The sequence below is a fragment of the Rhea pennata genome, chromosome 3, assembly GCF_028389875.1.
Source record: "Rhea pennata isolate bPtePen1 chromosome 3, bPtePen1.pri, whole genome shotgun sequence".
Lineage (NCBI taxonomy): Eukaryota > Metazoa > Chordata > Aves > Rheiformes > Rheidae > Rhea > Rhea pennata.
In genome coordinates, this window is record NC_084665.1 from 52,825,417 (window position 1) to 52,844,763 (window position 19,347).

At 37.5% G+C, this 19,347-nt stretch overlaps 1 protein-coding gene across 1 annotated transcript in view; it reads left to right on the forward strand.

Moving 5' to 3' along the window:
* Window positions 1-18,716: 18,716 nt before the first annotated feature.
* The window catches only part of PRKN (parkin RBR E3 ubiquitin protein ligase), an 887,769-nt gene continuing 887,138 nt past the window's right edge, over window positions 18,717-19,347 (forward strand). The window contains exon 1 of the mRNA XM_062573703.1: window positions 18,717-18,876. The gene's annotated coding sequence lies outside the window, so the exon portion shown is untranslated. The remainder of the gene's footprint in view (window positions 18,877-19,347) is intronic.

The following is a 19,347-nucleotide window of genomic DNA, read 5'->3' on the forward strand; positions in this document are numbered from 1 at the left end:
TCAGCTTTAGTCAGTCACTCTCTAGTTCTTCCCTAATTTTCATGGGCACATCACTTTACTCAGCTCCTCTGAGCCTTCTTCCAGTGTAGGGCTTCATTGGTCACTTACAGTTCCTCAAAATGATGTATAATCAGATATTAATAACTGTCTAGCTCCCATTTTATGAAAGCCTCAATGGCATCTTTGCAAAAAGTCCTTCCTTCCCTAAGTAAATCAAGCTGCATCACCAGTGCAGTTGACGGTTTTCTGCACACGTGAACACAATAAGGTATCTTACTGCAGTGAATTGCAGTGATAATTCCTTGAATTACAAACTCTTCAGACAAGTTGGTCCTAATTGTCAGAATGACAGCAATCCTTGTGAATCCTGATGTTAGCTATAACACAGATCAGATTAAAAAGAGGTGGTGATATTTTTTGAATAAATAATGTAATCAATAAAATGATAATTGAGTAAGAAGCCCTGCAAATTTCATTCAGAAGTAATTTTTGAATTCAGCTTAAGTCAGCCAAATTGTTTTGTCTGTAGAAGTGATTTGCTGCAAGATTTCTGAAATCAGCAAGGAAGTTCCTCCCTGTTTCTAATCTGAAAAAAAAGTAGGGAATATACAATATAGTTATGTATCTATATAGAACAGTCAAGTTTATATTTACATATTAATGATTTGACTGGTCCATATTTGGACTGACAACTCCCATGTGAAAAAGCATAGATTAATGTACTTTGTCATCCTTAGCATCACAGTAAATCACAGTTAACATTAAGGGAAAAAATAGCATCTTTGGACTTTTTCTTATAAAATACTTGAATATTTATTGGAACAGAACCTGGGAAACAACTTTTCTGTCTCCCAGTTTAATGTTATAAACACTTGGACAACAGCTAAACATGAACTCTCTCAGAGTTTGGTTCAATGAAAGGCAAAATTAATAAGGTACAGTGTATCCATTACAAAATACTCAATAGTAGATAAATAGAACTCTTTAACAGTCTTGAAATCCGTATCTTCTCACATCCTGTAGTAATATCTCAAGTGAGCACTGAGAAGCAGAGTATTTCCTCCATTTTTTTTAAAAAAAATAGTACATAAATCTATCATTTTACTTCTATTGCTTTGCTTTTTTAAATAACAATGGAAGAGAAGCAAAGTACCTTAGGTGCAACAAAATTGTGGTTACATGTAGTTCCCTTATTTTCTGGTTTTAGAGGAAAGGCTTTGAGGGTTTATTATGTCATGAAAACAGTGTGAGTGTGTCTGTATGTACCGCGCATAAAATGTATTTTTTGAGCATTTATTATATTTGTTTTCATCAAACCCTCAAACGATACTCCTTTAGGCCTAGGTTCAGTGCAAACTGAGCTATGTCAAAGCAGTGGCCAGCTCTGCTTCAGTTGCTATCCCTGTAGAATAAGGAAACTAACCTATACTAGTTGGTATGGTGATCTTTGCAGCTGAATTATGGATGGAAAGTTTTCTAAATTCATAAAATGAGATTCATCTCAGTTTTTAGGTTTTTTCATAATAATACACTCTTGAAATGTTCCTGTTATGCCAGAACTCTCCCTCCGAAGCTATCATGTTCACAGGGATTAGTGTTTGCATGCATACACAGTGTGTGTTTGTGTGTATATACACACACAAATATATAGATACGCATATATGTATGCACTATATAAATGTATATGTACATATACACACACACATAGTGTGCTTATAGGTAGTGTATATGTGATGATTAGCTCCAAAAGGAACCATCAGATAATCTTTCCATTTGGTATTTTGACATTCCTGGTGTGTTTCAGATAAGCATATGTTTTTAAGGAGAATTGTTAGATGTTACCAGAGAGCAGAGATCATACTGTGGCCATTTCTGACCTTGGACCCTGAACCCTTGGACCCTGAACTGCTTCTGGGTTGTATCCAAGTGTATGCTAGCAGAGGTACTGAATGGCCCCCCAAAGCATGTGTGGTCGTTAAAGACATGGAACTGGTCTTTTCACAGACTACTAAACTAGCAGGTACTTCAAACTAGTATTAGTATCAATGTCCTTCTTTCCGTGTTGTAATTCAGGAGTCTTACAACTTTTTGAGACTCTCTCTCTTGTGATTTCGGCCAATTATACAAACTTTTTTTTGAAGAATTACATCCTTATTCTTGGTAATATTTTTATCTAACTTTCACTTAATAGCTTTGTGAAATTTCCTGAAGAAATAGATATCTGCATAATATGAATGTATGACTGACCATTCTGTGTGGAATTTTTGTATGACAGATTACTAGTAATATTAGACTTCATAAAACATATGACTCTTCACAGGAGATAAAAATGTTTTGGCAAGTATACAGTAAAAGATGGAGTCAGCTTTTCATGTTTTCCTCCCTTAAAATTACATCTGTATCATTCTTTTCTTTCCTTGTATTTTCTGGTTTTAAAAAGTTAATGTAAACTGTTTTTTGAAAAATTAAGAAAAAAAGCTAGAAGTAAGCATTCTTTTCCACAGATAGCATCTGCCCTGTGTCCTTACCCTTAGTGTGACTTACAAGATTTCCACGAACTTCTACTTATTTCTGACTTCTAAAGATGCAGCCTGGAGTAGGGATATTTTTATGCTGTTTTGTGAGTTACCTATATTACAGAAGAGAAATGGAGCCCACTCACTTCTATTGCCCAAATCATGAAACTGACTGTAGGTCCTCTCTAATTCTGGAGAAAATTTTTTCTTCCTCCTACAATCTATTTCATTTCAGCTTCCAATTTTTCTTCTTACAAATTCATTATTCCTTTTGTCTCCCTTTTACATTGTCTGTGTCTTCCACTAAAATTTATTTACAGTATTTTTCAACTAATCTTTTTTATGAGTCTCTCAAAGTTATTAACCTTGAGTATGTCTGGATATGAGCTTCAGGTTTCTGAAGTCTTATGAGTCTTCCTGCCATTTGAAGCTAAGGATTATCATGTTATTAAATTAATATGTTTGGTGCTCTGTTTTATTTTGCAAGGTGTCCATTTCCATGTGACTCCTGGGTATTTCTGCAATAAAAAGGCTTACCATTATTTCATGGACAGGCCTAAGTATCATACTGAAGACCCAGGATATTCTGGATCCACCAATTGCCTACAATTAGCTTGCATTCTAGGCTCCTACAATTTCATGTGAAAGTCAGAAACTTAGCATTTAGGAATCCTTCCTGCCTTTACTGGGCAACTGAGACTCAGCAGTGAAAGCATATAAAATGCTTTCAGAAAAGCTGAATTCTGGGTAAGGCAACATTCTGCTTTTAATCTGATTTAATACACTTGTTGGTTTCTTACTTGTTGTAAGTAATATTCTTACAGAATATGTTTATCATGTCAATGAAACAGTATCACTGACATGGTATAATTGAAAAGAACAAATGACGCTACTGTACATTAATAATGCAAAAAATCTTGCTCCAAATGTATGATTAAACCAAGTAACAGTGAGTTTTGACAAATTTAGAGAAGTAACTCATATTAATTATCTAAAAATCATGAGAATTGTGCTAAGTCTTCTGGATTCTTTTCAAGAAAGAAAATGAGAGGTTCATCTATCTGACAACAAACATTTGTAATGTGGCCATCTATACTACATGGTGTCATAAATAACTGATGTCTCAAGTTCTTTTGCAGATGTTTGTTACTGACCTAGTCCCCCTTCTCCGTGATGTTTCTTTGTCATTTACAAAAATTCTAAGAATCAAAGAGCTCTATGTTTGATAAAATTCTGCTCATTTTTCCTTCCCCCCCCATTCATATTTAAACCTTTTGGTCTCTTCCCCTTTTCCTCCCTCTGATTCTTCTTCCTCAATAACTGGTTACATAATCACATTGCATCTCAAATAACGTGTATCAATATTACCATATCATATCTGTAAGACTGACACATCAGCTTAATAGCAACTACCAAAGTAAAATGCTAAATAAGTAAACATTTATGATGATGACACACTTTGTGGCATATATTTGGATTTCTTTAAAGGAAAAGAAAAGCATGTTAACCATTCAGTTGTGATTCAGGTGTATCATTTAGGATTAATTCTTTGGAGGAAAATGAAAAGAAAGAAAAGCATTATTCCTGTGTAGCATATGCGTGTGTAAGAAGAAACATGTCTATGTTTTAGTTCTCTTTTATGAAATAATGATTCCAAGAATACTGTCATATCAGTTTGTACCAAATGTTTGACCTACCCAGTTTAAAACAGCATTTTTGGTTCGGAATTCTTATTCTTCTTGAACTAATACAATCTAATCTAGTATCGATTCAGTCCTGTTCAATTTCTTCATCAATAACCTAGATGATGGGAGGGAGTGTACGCTCCGCAAGTTTCCTGATTACACAAAACCAGAAGGAATGGCTGATACTCTGGAGGGCTGTGCTGCCATTCGGAGGAATGGTGGGCAGAGGGGAACCTCATGAGGTTCAACAAAGGGAAATGCAGAGTCCTGCACGTAGGGAGGAATAACCTCATGCACCAGTACAAGCTGGGGGCTGACCTACTGAAAGCAGCTCTGTGGAAAAGGCCTTGGGGATCCTGGTAGACAACAAGTTGACCATGAGCCAGCAATGTGCCCTTGTAGTCAAAAAGGCCAATGGTATCCAGAGTTGCATTAGGAAGAGCATTGCCAGCAGGTTGAGGGAGGTGGTCCTGCCCCTCTATGCAGCCCTGGTGAGGCTGCATCTGGAGTATTGTATCCAGTTCTGGGCTCCCCAATACAAGAGAGACATGGAGCTCCTGGAATGAGTCCAGAAGAAGGCTGGTAAGATGCTGAAGGAATGGGAGCATATCTGATGAGGAAAGGCTGAGAGAGCTGGGACTGTTCATCCTGGGGAAAAGAAAGCTGAGGGGGGTCTTATCAATGTGTGTAAGTATCTGAAGGGAAGATTTAAAGAGGATGGGGCCAGACTCTTCAGTGGAGCCCAGTGAGAGGACAAGAGGCAATGGGCACAAACTGAAACACAAGCAATTCTTCTAAACATAAGGAAAAACTTATTTATTGTGACGTTGACAGAACACTGGAACAAGTTGCCCAGAGAGGTTGAGGAGTCTCCATCCTTGGAGATATTCAAAAGCAGTCTGGACACAATCCTGTGCAATGTGTTCTAGGTGACCCTGCTTGAGCAGGGGAGTTGGACTGGATGATCTCCAGAAGTACCTTCCAACCTGAACTGTTCTTTGACTCTGTGATTCTGTAATATCATTTTACTGATAAGTTCCTTTATATACATTTGTAAAAATATAACCAAATTATGTATCTCTAATTTTTAGCCTTTGGACTACCTCAATATTTCAGTTTTAAATTCAGTACTATGAAGGGCTCACACATGCCACTACAAAGGTGTGTGGCTTTAGGTAGATGATTGTTTTAAAATTTTTAAGGCTTTATTTAAATAAATCTTGATCTGATTTTGTTCTTGTTGCACATTTATCACTTGTGTAAATCTATAACAATTCAGTTTCCCTCGATTTATATGTAATTGGGTTCATACATTGTTAAAAATTGTGTCTGCTACTCAGATGGACATGTTACTGTTATAACTGTATGTGGCAATCATTTTATTCCTAAGCATGTTAAAAATGCAAGGATCTAAATCTTTAAAGTCTCACTGAGCTCAGTGAGATTATATATATGCCTAAACATATGTATTGATGGAGCCTATGTACAGAGCATATGCTGCCAACAAATGTAGAAATTTATGGGCATTATGCTGCTGATGCTCAGACCATTATAAAGAAGGTGGGTAGAAAAATTTAAACCAGAAGAACTTGGCAAACTTCCATTATCTCTGAAAACACTGTGAAGTTTGTGATGTCTATATAAAGCAAAGGAACACTATGTGATACAATCCTTCCATTATATTTCGAAAATCCTCATATAATGTATACTGTACTGAGACTCAGTATTGTACTCGTGTCTTACTTCCACCATATGCGTTTGGGAAACTGTTTATACCTTAACAAGTGTAGGTGGCTACCATTGAGTGGTCCTGTAATGTGGAGTCAATAACAGACCACTGTAAAATTGTATAATAGACCATAATTTTCTATCTGATAATGCTAAGCCTAATATGCTGGGAGATTTCCTTAGGAAAATTTGACAAATGTACTGGCATTTGGGAATGCCATAGGGAATGATTGGTTGCAACCGTGTGTGTTTATCAGAAGGACAAAAGGGAAGCTGAAGTCTTGAGAAGCATTGAGGTTTTCATGAATATGAGAGATGGATCTTCTTATGAGAATATTCATAGTTAGAATGAAATACCTGGATTTTGAACCAAAAAAAAAAAAAAAAAAAAAAACAACCAACCAACCAAACAAACAAAACAAACAAACAAACAAAAAAGCCTGCTGGTTTTTCAGGCCTTAAAATGCATTTGAAAATAAGCAAATCCCACAGAACACTAAATCCTTCTTTTAGTGTTATTTCTCCTGACAACAGGAGTAATGGAAGTAAAGCATAGCCCAAAATAATAGCTGATTATTAGCCTACTACATTTTATCTGAAGAGCTGAAAGAACTGGGTAGTACTATCAGTGTTTAAAACTGAACTAAGTAGAGAGAGATTCTGGTGTTTCAAAATGTATTTCACCTCAAGTGCCCGATAGAAATGATGTCTTCCACTTATGAATTTAAGGTTTACGATGAGGGATTTTTGCAAGAGAATTTGTGGAACTGTGCTCTGCAGGTACACCTTGGGAGTAGCACTACCTTTTTGCAAGGTTTGAAGAAGCCTGTACTTATTACTTCACACTAAACTTCAGCTTTTACAATGAAATATGGAAAACAGCCCAGGCATAGAGAGTTAGACCAAATCATAACCAACTCTTTTTGTTCTGTTTGTTCAGAATTTTTTACTTATGTTTTTGGGAAAAAAGTCTGAAATTTGGTCCAAGAGCTATCAATGTTGGTATTTTAACAATTGTTTGAAATAAGATTTCATTTCAATAGGGAGGAACAGATTCATCCCACCATTATCAACTCAGCTCTTATTTCCCATTTTAATGTAGGTTACTTCTTGCCTGTGGCAAAACAAATCTTTTAAATAATTTTCTTCATATAATGTTCATGAATCGCTACATATTCACAAAACTTGGGACTTCAGTACATGATATTTGCCAATGGAAATTTGCTCTTTCAGAGGAATTGTGGCCTAAACTCGATATAACAGTCTTGCTCTAATATCAGAGATCTTTTGATCTATCATGGAAACAAACTAAAACTTTGTATCATGAGGCTTCTTCTTTAGTAATGAAATAGCTTTATTTTTAGCCCTCTTAAACTTTAATATCAAAACCTATAGCTTTCTAATGAAATATACCTCAAAATTGTAGGCCTGTAGGCCTTGAAATATCTAACTTCATATCTGCCACTGACCTAGATCTGACACAGAAAGATAGAAAACATTTATGTCATATCCCTCAAAATTGCAGACGTACGGAATATGAAAGGTAAATGCAGTTAAAAAGATTGGCGGAGGATTGGTGAAGTGATAAGAAACATACACATTAAATTTGTAGACCAGCACAGCTCCATGTGAACTTCACTGCTTGGTAGCATACTATAATATGTACACACTATATGCTTAGGGTTGATTAAAAAAAAAAAACAGCAAAGATTTTCATACAATTTCTGAAATGTTTTGCCACTTTCATCCTATTCAGCTGATGTACAACAAATCAGTATTTATCAGTCTGAGGTTTCCTACTTCGTTTAGGTGTTTCATTATGATTTGGATTTTTTTTTTAATCCTGTGATAATGTTTGATTTGGGTGTTCAGGAAGCATTTTTTGGTGAACTAAGTCCTGGAATCCTTAATCTAATCCTACTCAGTAAAGTTCATGTAAAAGTCTTCTCAGTAAATAAGGATTTAACACTGGACTTAAATGACAGCTTTCTGAAATGAGGATTTTATACCAAAACACATGTGCGCGCACACACGTGTGTGTGCGTATGTATATGTACGCACACACACACACATATATATATGTATATATACCAAGACATTTAATATAATTTAGATGCGATCATAAATACCTGTACTGAGTATATTTTAAATAGGCCAATAATCTCTCTGTGTTTAGAGAATATATTGAACTCAAAGTTATTAGTACACCCTAGTGCAGCACTGGGACGTTTGAAATGTATTTCTTTTTTCCAGCTAGCTAGCAGTTTTATAGCAGGAATGATGGACTATTTTTGGCAGCCAGTTCAAGCCATATGTTTTTGCCTGGCATAAGTGGCTACTGGCTATTTTGTTGGGTCAGCGACTTAGAAGCTAAATCGTACGGTAAGAGTTTGTTCCAGTAAGAGTGCTGCTTCTTTGAGTATGAGCTAGATAGCAAAGTCTGATACTAATTAACAAAAAAAAAAAAAAAAAAAAAAAAGTTATCAGAGAAGCAAAGGGAGGAAGAACTGTGAAAAATTCAAGAGGGGCAAAACTGTATTTGAAATATGGTAACTCTTCAAGCTTTGCTCCGGGAACTTCTTTTTTTAATGATTCAGATGGAAAGTTGGGTACACATAGATCATTTCAATTACACAATGGGAGATTTCTCAGGCAGCCGCTCGTTTTATGGATCTATTTTAACTTAAAGGGATAAATCTTATTTGCTGCTCTGAAAATATCTATGGTAGTTTTACAAAAGCTAGTGGAATTACACGAGATTTGGCAGTTGCGCATATAATTTTGCCGGCAGAATTTAACTTGGAGCTGTCAGAGAATAAAATGACCATTAGTTACTACAAGTTACTATAAAAGTGCTGTGCCGTTTGGGAACAAACCAGTCGTTTCCAGGTGTTCAAAGGCGTTGTTTCAAAGGAGCCAACGGCAAACGCCAGCCCCAAGTCCCTCGGAAAGCTCCGACGGGCGAGCAGGCGGCCGGTGTAAAGGCAGGCGGTCGCGGGGCAGATGTGCCAAGCCGCCCGCTTCGAGGCGGGTGGCTCCGCGGCCTCAGCGCCCGCAAGAGGTTGGCAGCTGAGTGCTGCAGAGCCGCAGGCCGAATCCCACGGGGAAGGGGAGCACCCCGAAGCCCCAAGAGCCCCAGCGTCAGGGGAGCAGCACCGGGACTTGCGGGCACAGGGCAGTCCGCGTCCCACGGCCACCGTGGCTCCCGGAGGAGCCCTGGGACTTCCAGAGGGTCTCTAACAGAGCGGGTGTCATTTTGCTGCATCTTTGAAACCCGTAGGTTCCCCCTGTGTTGGTGGACACAATGTGTCCGCATTTTCTGAAGCAATACTGAAAAAACCTCAGACTCTCCCAAAAGCCCAGCCTGCCCACCATCCTTCCCCCCCCCCCCTTCACAGCAGGCAGTTATGGAGACTAAATTCCTGCACACCTGAACCAAATGACCTGAAGATTAAGAGCAGAGCTGGAGACTAAATTCCTGCACACCTGAACCAAATGACCTGAAGATTAAGAGCAGAGCTGGAGACTAAATTCCTGCACACCTGAACCAAATGACCTGAAGATTAAGAGCAGAGCTGGTGTCTGTAGTGGGAGAGAGAAGCAAAATGTGAGGCAGATGGGTGAGGTTTGTTTTTAAAGGTGAGAAGCAGGGCTGCTGCTATCCCAGAGTGTTGAAGCTCACGTTTTCTCTTACTGTAGATGACCATTTCTGAGCAAAATAAGGTAAATCAAGCCCCATAATTCAGGGTGATGTTTAAGGGAGAGAGGCTGCAGAATTGTGTCTCAAAATTGACTGCTCAATGGTGGTGGTGTATAATATTATGTGTGTATCTTGTGCTTTAAAACAAATTGGTAAGTGGTCCTGATGAGCCTGTAGGCTTTAAAATGCTGGAATATCGGAGACTGGGGTTGGGAAGAGAAAGCAAATTTAGAGATTCAGAAACTAAGAAATGCTAATGCTGGAACTGTGAGTACGAGGGAAACAAGTTACGTTTCTCGTCTCTGGAGCAGCAGGTGCCATCCCCTTCCCTGGAGCAGTGCACGCAACAGTAACGCCGTGCAGCCGTGTCCTGGGCTGTAGCAAGTTTTATTCCCTTCAGTTTTGGCTGTGTTCTATTTTCAGTAAGAGCTCCTATGGTAATGAAAGCAAAGCTTTTTCTGGAGGTGTGTATGCCACCATGGTTTCTTCTAGGACTTAGTTTTTTTTGGAACGTGGAACTAATCTGTTTCTACGTATGTTTCTAATCTGTTTCATACAAATTTTGCTGGAGGCTGTTAGTTATGAATGGGTTTAACTGGTGCACAAGGACATATAATCATTGCTGAAAGCTTATTTTATCTGTTTTATTTTTCTATTTATTTTTATCCATACTGTAATATGCTTAAGAAATTTTGATACTCCTCTTTCCTCTACTGGACAACTGAAACTTCATGAGATTAGAAAATTTCTTTCTTAGTGAGGTACAGTAGCTGCCATATTTAGCATACATTTGTCCTAGTGAATCTTTGGCTGTCAGCTAATGCTTCTGGTATTTAGCAGAATGTAGATGCTATAAGAAATATGTATTTCCCAGGGAACTGGAAATGAGCATAACTGCTAAAATCAGAGAATCTCTCTTGCTTTGCTTGGCAGCCCCTTTTACAGCCTCAAAGCTATTGCAATACATTACTAGACCTACTTGGGATTTTCTGACCCTCCGTATGGATTTTATTGAACTGATACAGTCTTTGCAAATATATAAGTCCATTCCCCACAGGACAGGGAGACTTTAAAAGCAGTAAGCATTATTTTTAAGTGTAATACTTTTATAGATATGGAAAGCTGTGACATATAGCTGGAAATATGTTGAGTTTAAAGACTCGTCCACATCTGTTAAAGAACAGTATGCATCTATTTAAAGTGAAGCATGAATTTAGCTTGATTCTGTATCAAGACAGTTCATGGCAACTTTCTGCTGATGTAAACAGTCAGTGAATCAGGATAAAAATAACTAGAAAAACATATCTATTTTAAAAAAGAGTTTTAAAGGAAATGCTAATATAATCGTAATGTTGGGCTAGCTAGCCATGTATTCCTCAAAAAAATTTTGAAGTGAATCTGGGTATGGGTAAATCTGAGTGAACAATTCACTGGGCAAATTTAGCTGGTATATTGGATTAAATGGCACAGACCCTAGTTATGTGATAATTGATGAGTTTAAATTTTGTCTCGCTATCATGCAAGAAAGCAGCTGCATATGTATGTTTAGTTCTAGCAACAAAATGGGTAGTGAGATCTTACTATTTTTCGTTGCCTTTATCCTAGATTTATTTTACTTTATAGTGAATGAGAGTCAGGAAGAGATGGTTAACCTGCCCAGAAATCACCCAGTGTTACATCCTATGGAAAATATGTATGGAAATATACATCTGTGACACCTACAAAAGAGCTGTTGTACTGGTTCAAGACAAGAGTCCATCTAACCCAGTATCTTGTCACCAATAGTGATTATAAGCAGAGGCCTGAAGAAGAATGAGAATAGAGTAATCACATAGGGTATGTCTCTAACATTCTCTCAGCTTGCAGCTGTTTTAATTCAGATAACATGTTCTTTAAAATGCATTTCCTATGTGACATGCATGCCTTGTGACATCTTTTTTTTTTTTTAAAAAAAAAAAGACATGGCCTTCTTAGCTAAAACCATACATAAAGACTATTTCATGCTAGTGTATATTGTCCCTGCCTTTCCAGTAGAGAGATTACTGAGGTGGCTATGCAGTAACTGGCAATCAGTTTCTTTTCTCCCACTGAGCCTGTGTTAGGCATTTTGCATCTACCACTCCTTTGGCAGAGAGTTCCAGAGGGTCTAGCATGAACAAACATTTTGCCTATTTTGAACTTAGCTCCTACCAGCTTAACCTGATGCCTGCTAAATCTTGCAGCAGAAGTGAATGCTCAGTCACTACTTGCCCTTTCTGTACTACTTATGAATTTGTAGAACTCTCTCATCAGGCACATAGATATCTGCTATGAATACTACTATACTCCTTTTCATAAATATTTGCTTGAATAATGGTCAGTCTTGATTTTTATTTAAAATGCATATAAAATGAACAGAAATCTCAGTAGAAAAATTAGAGTTAATAATTAAGGAATAGTTTTATCATATTCATTGAGTGCTAACTGGAACTAAAGCTCTTTTGGTTAAAAGAGTTTATTCCTTGCAAAGGAGAAGAATAACCTTAGCAAGGATGTGGCTTTATAGGTATAGTTTGTTTATAGATTATTGCATTGCTCTCTATGTGTGACTACATCATAAAATCATTTTTTAGGTGAAAGTAATTTATAAATGATCAGAAGCAATCAAATTACTTTAGGTTAATGAGTTGCCACTTATTGCTTGTGAAGGCTGCTTTTCTGCTGCAGCTGTGAAGCTGGCTTACATTAATGTGCTTTATTTCACAATTGCAATGATCAAGGAGGCCTAAGGCAGCCAGTTATTGCAGCTTAGCAGTAAGTGGTAACTCTTCAAGTTATGGTTAGCTTGGCTGCATATACCTGCCTGTCTGCAGTTGGTAGATCTGGTGCAAAGTATACAGCAGGGCATTTTGCCAGGTGAACATGATACCAGTGCCTCAGCATGTTCGGTGGCAGCCTGTGGTCTTAAGGTAGAGTTGAAGGTGTTGGGTTTTGGCCATACAGCTTGGAATGGATGAAGTCACTCTCCCTGATGTACCATCTCACTCCTTGTGCAGACAGAGGTTCTTTAGTGAGATTACCCTCTTTGCAGAAGAAGGGATTAGTTAGCAGGATGCTTGGTGCAAGAGCATCAAGACTCTGGATCTTGCTGTCTCAGCTTTGCTCCAGTTTATCAGAATTTGGCAACTTTTTGAGGAAAAGACATCTGTTTGAGTGTGTTTTTTTTTTTTTTGAGAAGGCTGAGGATATTTTTGCTAACTGATGAAGAGGAACAGTGGCTAGAATTCCTGTAAGACTGCTTACGCTAAAGCTTTAAAGAGATTTTATTATAGAGATCAAGAAAAAAAAATCAGAAAAGCCAGCTAGTCAGGGCTTTATGGCAGTGGGACTAGCCACTACAGCAGGACTTGATGAAGTGGAGCAGAAGTAGGATAGAAATTAGAATGAAACTGGCTGAAACATCCTTCTCTCCAGTGTTCCTGGGAACAAAAACAGTGTTGAGAAGGTCCTGATTCTAATGCAGAATCTGGATGTACAGATCTGGGAAGAAAAGGACTACCACCAATTCCAGGCTGCTGGAGGTGCTGCAAAAAGGCACTTCAAAGAACTTTGCGGAAAGTTGTTAAACAATTTAATTGGGCTTTTGTAACATGTACTGATTAGCTATTTTAAAAAAACCTCTCAGCCCTAAGCTACTCCTTTAGACTAATTTACCTCAGCTTGCACAGTCTCTGTAGTTTGTCCTTTTCTTTCCATTTTTTTTGTTCCTCTCTAACCTTTTGCTTTACTTTACCTTTCTACAGTTCTCTTGTACACTGAAAACCAAGAAATAATAATAAAAAAAATTGTGGAACACGATTTACTGCCATCATACTAATAGCGTGATGTTGTGTTCTGCTAGTTCTTCACCCTACAGTTGTATTCCTACAACTTAGCTTGCAGGAGTTCTTAGCAGCAGCTGAGTAACTAGGTTTCTCTGGATTAATAAACTACTTACAGATTTACTTTATTTTTTAAAAATATAATGATTAAAATAAAATAGCATCTTACCATATAACCGAGGATGCTAGAGTCCTAGACATCTGAAAAATACTTTTATTTTATATATTAAAGTAAGCCATAAAGCAGCTCTTCCACCTGTACCCTGAATATAATGGACTTTCAAGAAGAACATTTGTACAGTATTATAATAGGTATCAAGGACTTTATGTTATCTTGTTTTCTACCTTTTCTTCTGTTATTCATCTTTTCTGTGCATTTTCTTGGTTTTATCTGAACTAAATTGGTTGGTTGTACTGGACAAATCAATAATCACAGGTTGTAAGAAGAATTAAATCTCCATACTGAAAAGACAGATAATACGGTCTATGTCAGATAGTCTTTATGTAGGTTTTTTGCTAAGAAGCACTATATTCTCAAGTCATGAGCTGGATATTGTCACAAGACAATTTTCCTGTTCTTAGGAAAATACATTTTAAAGATCTTGTCATCTGACCTTAGTAGGGCAAGTTGTTTAAGAGCCCCACCTATTTTAAACAGTGCTTCGGTTAACCCTTAGTTATATTCTTTTTGCCCTATAGAAAGAATGGGGAATAAAGAATGTCTGAACCTGTCGTAGTTATCTTGGAAACAATATAATTACTCAGCAGTAAGATCTTAAGAGTTTCAAGGTGTGTGTTCTGCCACCTTAGGTCATATATTGTAGGATATGGCTTTTGTTTGGTGTGCAGAGGAGCAGGATATTGGGTGATTTGGTGCTTAAGGAAGAAAAAGAATTGGCTATTTTATGTCAAAATTGACAGAGAAATTCGTGTTTTGCATTTAGCAGTGTAAAAACTTCTACAACCTTTTTTCATTATTGACACAACTTAGTTATTCTAGTTCCATGGATGAAACTTTGACCTTCATAGTTTGTTGACAAGCAGAACTGTAAGCTTCTCTGAGGTGCAATATGTAGCCTCTTGATTCAGAAGTGGGAAAAAATGGTAGAATTGATGGCAATGGTTGTTAAAGCTGTGGCCTTATCTTGAAATTCTGCAGTTACCCCTTCTCTATCACAATAACCCCTACATACTTTTACCTAACTTTATCCAGTTTGCATCTGTGTGTATATCTACATTTCCAGATGAATTTTACTAACATGCTGAATGGTAAACTTGAACAGTTCAGGTGCAAGTACCCATTTCATATTTCCTTGGTACCCCTGTTATGTATACAGCAATCTCCACCATAAGGAATGGACAGGTGGCCTGGGGCAGTATGTCTTAAATTTACCAAGTTCTTAGTCACGATCTTCTTCACTTACTTACATTCCCTTCACTAACCGTTTTTCATGTGGAAAAATTATGAATTGTTTTGTATCCAAAGTGGTTGAGTTGTGTTGCCGACTCTGTTTTGGTAGTGGATGAAATGACACGTTATCCTGCTTGTGAAACATGAAGTCTTCAGAATGACAATGCTTTATTTTGAATGAGTGCCTTTCCATATTGTATTCCTGTGAATGAAATGGCTCATTATACGTGAATTTATTAATCCAAGTCACTTGAGAAGTGATAACATCTTAATTTTCCTATAATCACTTGAATGTAAATGAAGTAAAAGTCAAGAAGTTTAGTTCCTTACAAACTTTTCAATGAAGGAAATGCTTTGTCTGGGCTGCCACTGTTTCCTTATGACCATAGTACATGCTTCTTTCTGGGATTTATGTTGTTGGTGCATTCTGAGGGACATCATCCAAAGAGAGAAGTCAACAGGAAGAATAAAGAAATATTTATTTCCATGATGTACTTCAGAATGAAAACACTTTAATACATATTTCATGGTACTTGTTCTGCAAAAAGAATGAAAAAAGTCAATACATTAAATTTTTGATGCAGTTTGGGATGAAAACAAATGTCAAAATAGGGAAATTTCCCATAAAGGGAAAGTGAGTTTTTAATTCTAATCAACATTTAATTCTGTGTACTCCTCCACTCTTTGGCTCAATGGGGCAGTAGAGGAATAGCATCTTTTCTCCTCACTTCTCCTGTTTCCCTGAATTAGTAAGACTTGTTACATTCTGCTTAATGGGCTTTAACCTACTATTGCATGCTAGACTGGAATTTGTATATAATATATATTTGATTTCTATTGTGATTTGGAGAGTAGGTAGTATAACATATATATATATACACACACACATAAATCATAGTCTTGTTTGTGCCTGAAGGTGTGTCATTTACCCTGCAGTCCTGTGTATTCAGGATTTGTAGTATCAATCTAACGTTTCTTGGGGGAAAGGCATTGCTCAGTACAAAAGCATTTCCTGCCCTTACATGCAGAAGGGAGAACCATCCCTTTGTCACGCTCACAGCAATGACGTGTCCAAGAAGTGAGCCTGTGGTCTTTGAAGAAATCAGTTTCTGCCACTTCAGTCAGAAGTGGCAGACCAAAAAAAAATCTCTAACTGTATAGGTGCACAGTTGAAAAACATATTCTATTTTGAAAGATTTGACTGTTTTGAGAATAATCTTTCTCCTTAATATAGGAGACTTGTCTGGAATCATCAGATCTGTGAAAAGGAAAAGAGTTTATTTTGTGTACGTGTATACATACAGATGTGTACACATGTATAACTTTTTCTACACGTGTTCACTTATGCAATCCTTGCTAATGCTCCCAAACAAGAGAATCGTATTATCTGACTCACTGAATGTAGAACTGAAGGTGTTGTACAGTGACATATACATTAGGTGTCTAAAAGACAGTGAAATATTATTATACCTCTGTTTTCCTTACTCTTTCAGTTATACACTTTCCTCCATTCAGTAGCATGCTTAAAATGTGTAGACGTAAAGTAAGCTTATCTCCATGTTCACATGTGCTCAGAATTTTGAGACTACCATTTCCTGCACTGTGTGAGGAGAAGACTCTACCTCTGTGAGGAAAATAAAAATATTTTTATGTTGGAGGGGAGGGGAGTTGTTGATGGTGTACATATATTATGCTTGCAGTGTGTTAGATTTATATTGTCTTTGGAAAATGAGTACTGCTTTACAATTCATTTAAATGCCACTTCACTTGTTTATGCTTCTTTCATCAAACACTCTCCTCTTGCTAGGGCAGTTGATTTAAAGAGTGAATGCAATTGCAAACTTATTCTTACTTCCAAACTTGGAGGCACTGGCTTTTGGAAGACTAAAGAGGAAGAAGATTATTTATTAGGGAGATGTCCAAGGAGATATACATCTACATATGTTATGTATGTCTCTCTATATAAATATATATTTAGGTAAAATCAGTAAAAATGTTAATATAAATATGTGCATACACAGCATTTATAAAATTATACTTCCCCCACTGTTTTAATAATATATTTTGCTATTGGCCAAGATAATGTCATTTATAGTTGATCATTTTGAGTGTACCTGGAAAGATGGGAAATCTTCAGTTCCTAGTAGAACTATTTTGTCATGTAATTCCTCCTCTACTCTCCAAATCACAATAAAAATAAAATTTGAGGGTTTTTTGTTTGTTGATTTTGGACAGCTGAAGTGTGAAGCATGAACAGTTCAGTTATTTCCAGGACATCCTTAAAATAAAAGCTGTAATGAGAGGTGCTACAGGAAACTCTAACACACTGGAGGGCATATATACAGCACTCCTTCTTACATAGCAGAGTATATTAATATTAAGATGGTACTTTCAAGTCCAAAACTTAAACTATTGTGTAGAACTTTATTGGTATGTAGTCCTGTTGTTTAAATGTTAGCCAGGAATATCAAAATCTGAATGACAGATGTGGAAGTGCAAACATTCACAACAGTCTTTGTTCAGCAAAACAATGGCAATGGTCTCATCAGCTGTATTCAAATATTTTTAAAATATTTGACAACTCTCTTGAGTGGTCAGGTACACATTGTGCTTGAAAAACCATAAGCACCTCATTTTCAGTTTAACAAATAAAATTACTTCTTTAAGCTGCATAAATATTTTTAAGCTTATATTTTTGGCAGTCTGAAAAATTCAAAAGTGTAACATCTTTGGCTAAAACATTGCACTGAGAATGAAAAATAGATTAAGAAGAGTGGTCATTATAACCAATACGCAAACGGTTACGGTGGCAGGTAGCCACTATCTAAGGAATTAGCTAAAAACAGCAACAAAAAAAATCATTGAGATCAGTTAATTTCCTGCCTGTAGGGCTATTGGTTGAAGTAGTCCACTGGGGGCGCGTCTGCTGTTCGTACAGCCTCAGTGATGGATGTGGATGGAATGAGGTTTTTCTGTTTCGTGGCTGTAGCCGCTGTTGTGACTGCGGGCTCAGCAGGCACGGTCGGACCCCTTGTGACAAACAGCTCCAGCCACTGATGAGCACCGAGCTTAGCAGTTTATTTGCTGGGCTTCTCCGGATGTATAAACCAGTTGCTGCGGCTCTAAAAATGATCTGGCTAGCGCAGCGATGATTTTCTGCACTGAGGGTGTATGCCAGCAGGAGTTATGTACTGCAGAGATTTTGGTGAACTCTGAGGAAGACCACATTCTGCTAGAATGCCCTCAAACGTTTCTGCGAGTGTATGATTTTTCTCTCTGTCATTATTTCCTGTAGAATTAGATCGGTGGGAAACCAGTTTATATGACTGTGCTTTATCGTGTAGCAAGGAATTGTTTTCCCTTGTATGATTCAGTGCATCTTAGCTCCAGAAAATACCTTAATTTCCTGCATTTGTTATGAGCAGTGGGGAAGAACACAAGGGGCACAGAAAGCATGTGCACCCCACGCCTGCTAAAGTGAAGGCTGAACTGAAAATCTATTGTGCCAATTAGAGGTTGCTTAGACCCTTGCCAAGCTAGGTCTCTTTTTTGATACTAACTGTTCTTGGTAATTTATAACGCTGTCAAGGGGAAAACATGTTTTTTGTTTATTGGTCACTAACTGTTCGGTGATGGGAAATCCCGTATGGTTCCTCCTTTCACAATGATATATTGCAGTATTAATAGTTTTTCTCTTAAAATAGTAAGTGCTATTATGCCTGAAACTTAGGGATGAGTAGCCTCTCTTCTGTCACTTTAATATAGACATCCTGCAAAATTCTCTCATTAAAAGATATTTTGTTCTTGGTCAGTGTTTGTCAGGTTCAACTCCAGCCATGGTTTCCCTGTGGAGGCTGATTTGGACACCAGCATCTTCCAGCTCAAGGAGGTGGTTGCCAAGCGACAGGGAGTTCCAGCTGACCAATTGCGCGTGATTTTTGCAGGGAAGGAGCTCAGGAATGACTTGACGCTGCAGGTAAGTCTCCCTTGGTGGTTTTGTTTTTGGACTGCTGCCAGCTCAACTGCTTCTGCCTCTAATGCTGCCAATCTGACATTCATGCCTGAGATCTAATAGAATAAATAGTACCTGGGGATTCCTTGAACTTTACTCCACACTGCTTCATTAATTCTGACCTTCTTAATTATGCATTAAAACAGCAAGCAGGAAGGATAGGGAAAGAGAGTGGATATGAGAGAGAGCACGAGAGAGAGCTGGCTTAGTGAATAAATGTTTACTGACTACAGAAGCAAGCTATGCACAATTTCTGTATCTGTTCAATTTCTATCTTACTTATTCCATTTGAATTGTAATGAAGAAGGATGTGAATAAATTGCTCCAAATCAGGCTGCACAGTCATCACATTTTACAGAATTTGTAACCCAATTGTGACCCCTGGAGGATAGTTACAGGGCTGCTGCTGTTTTGTGCGCTGTGGGTAAACGCGTG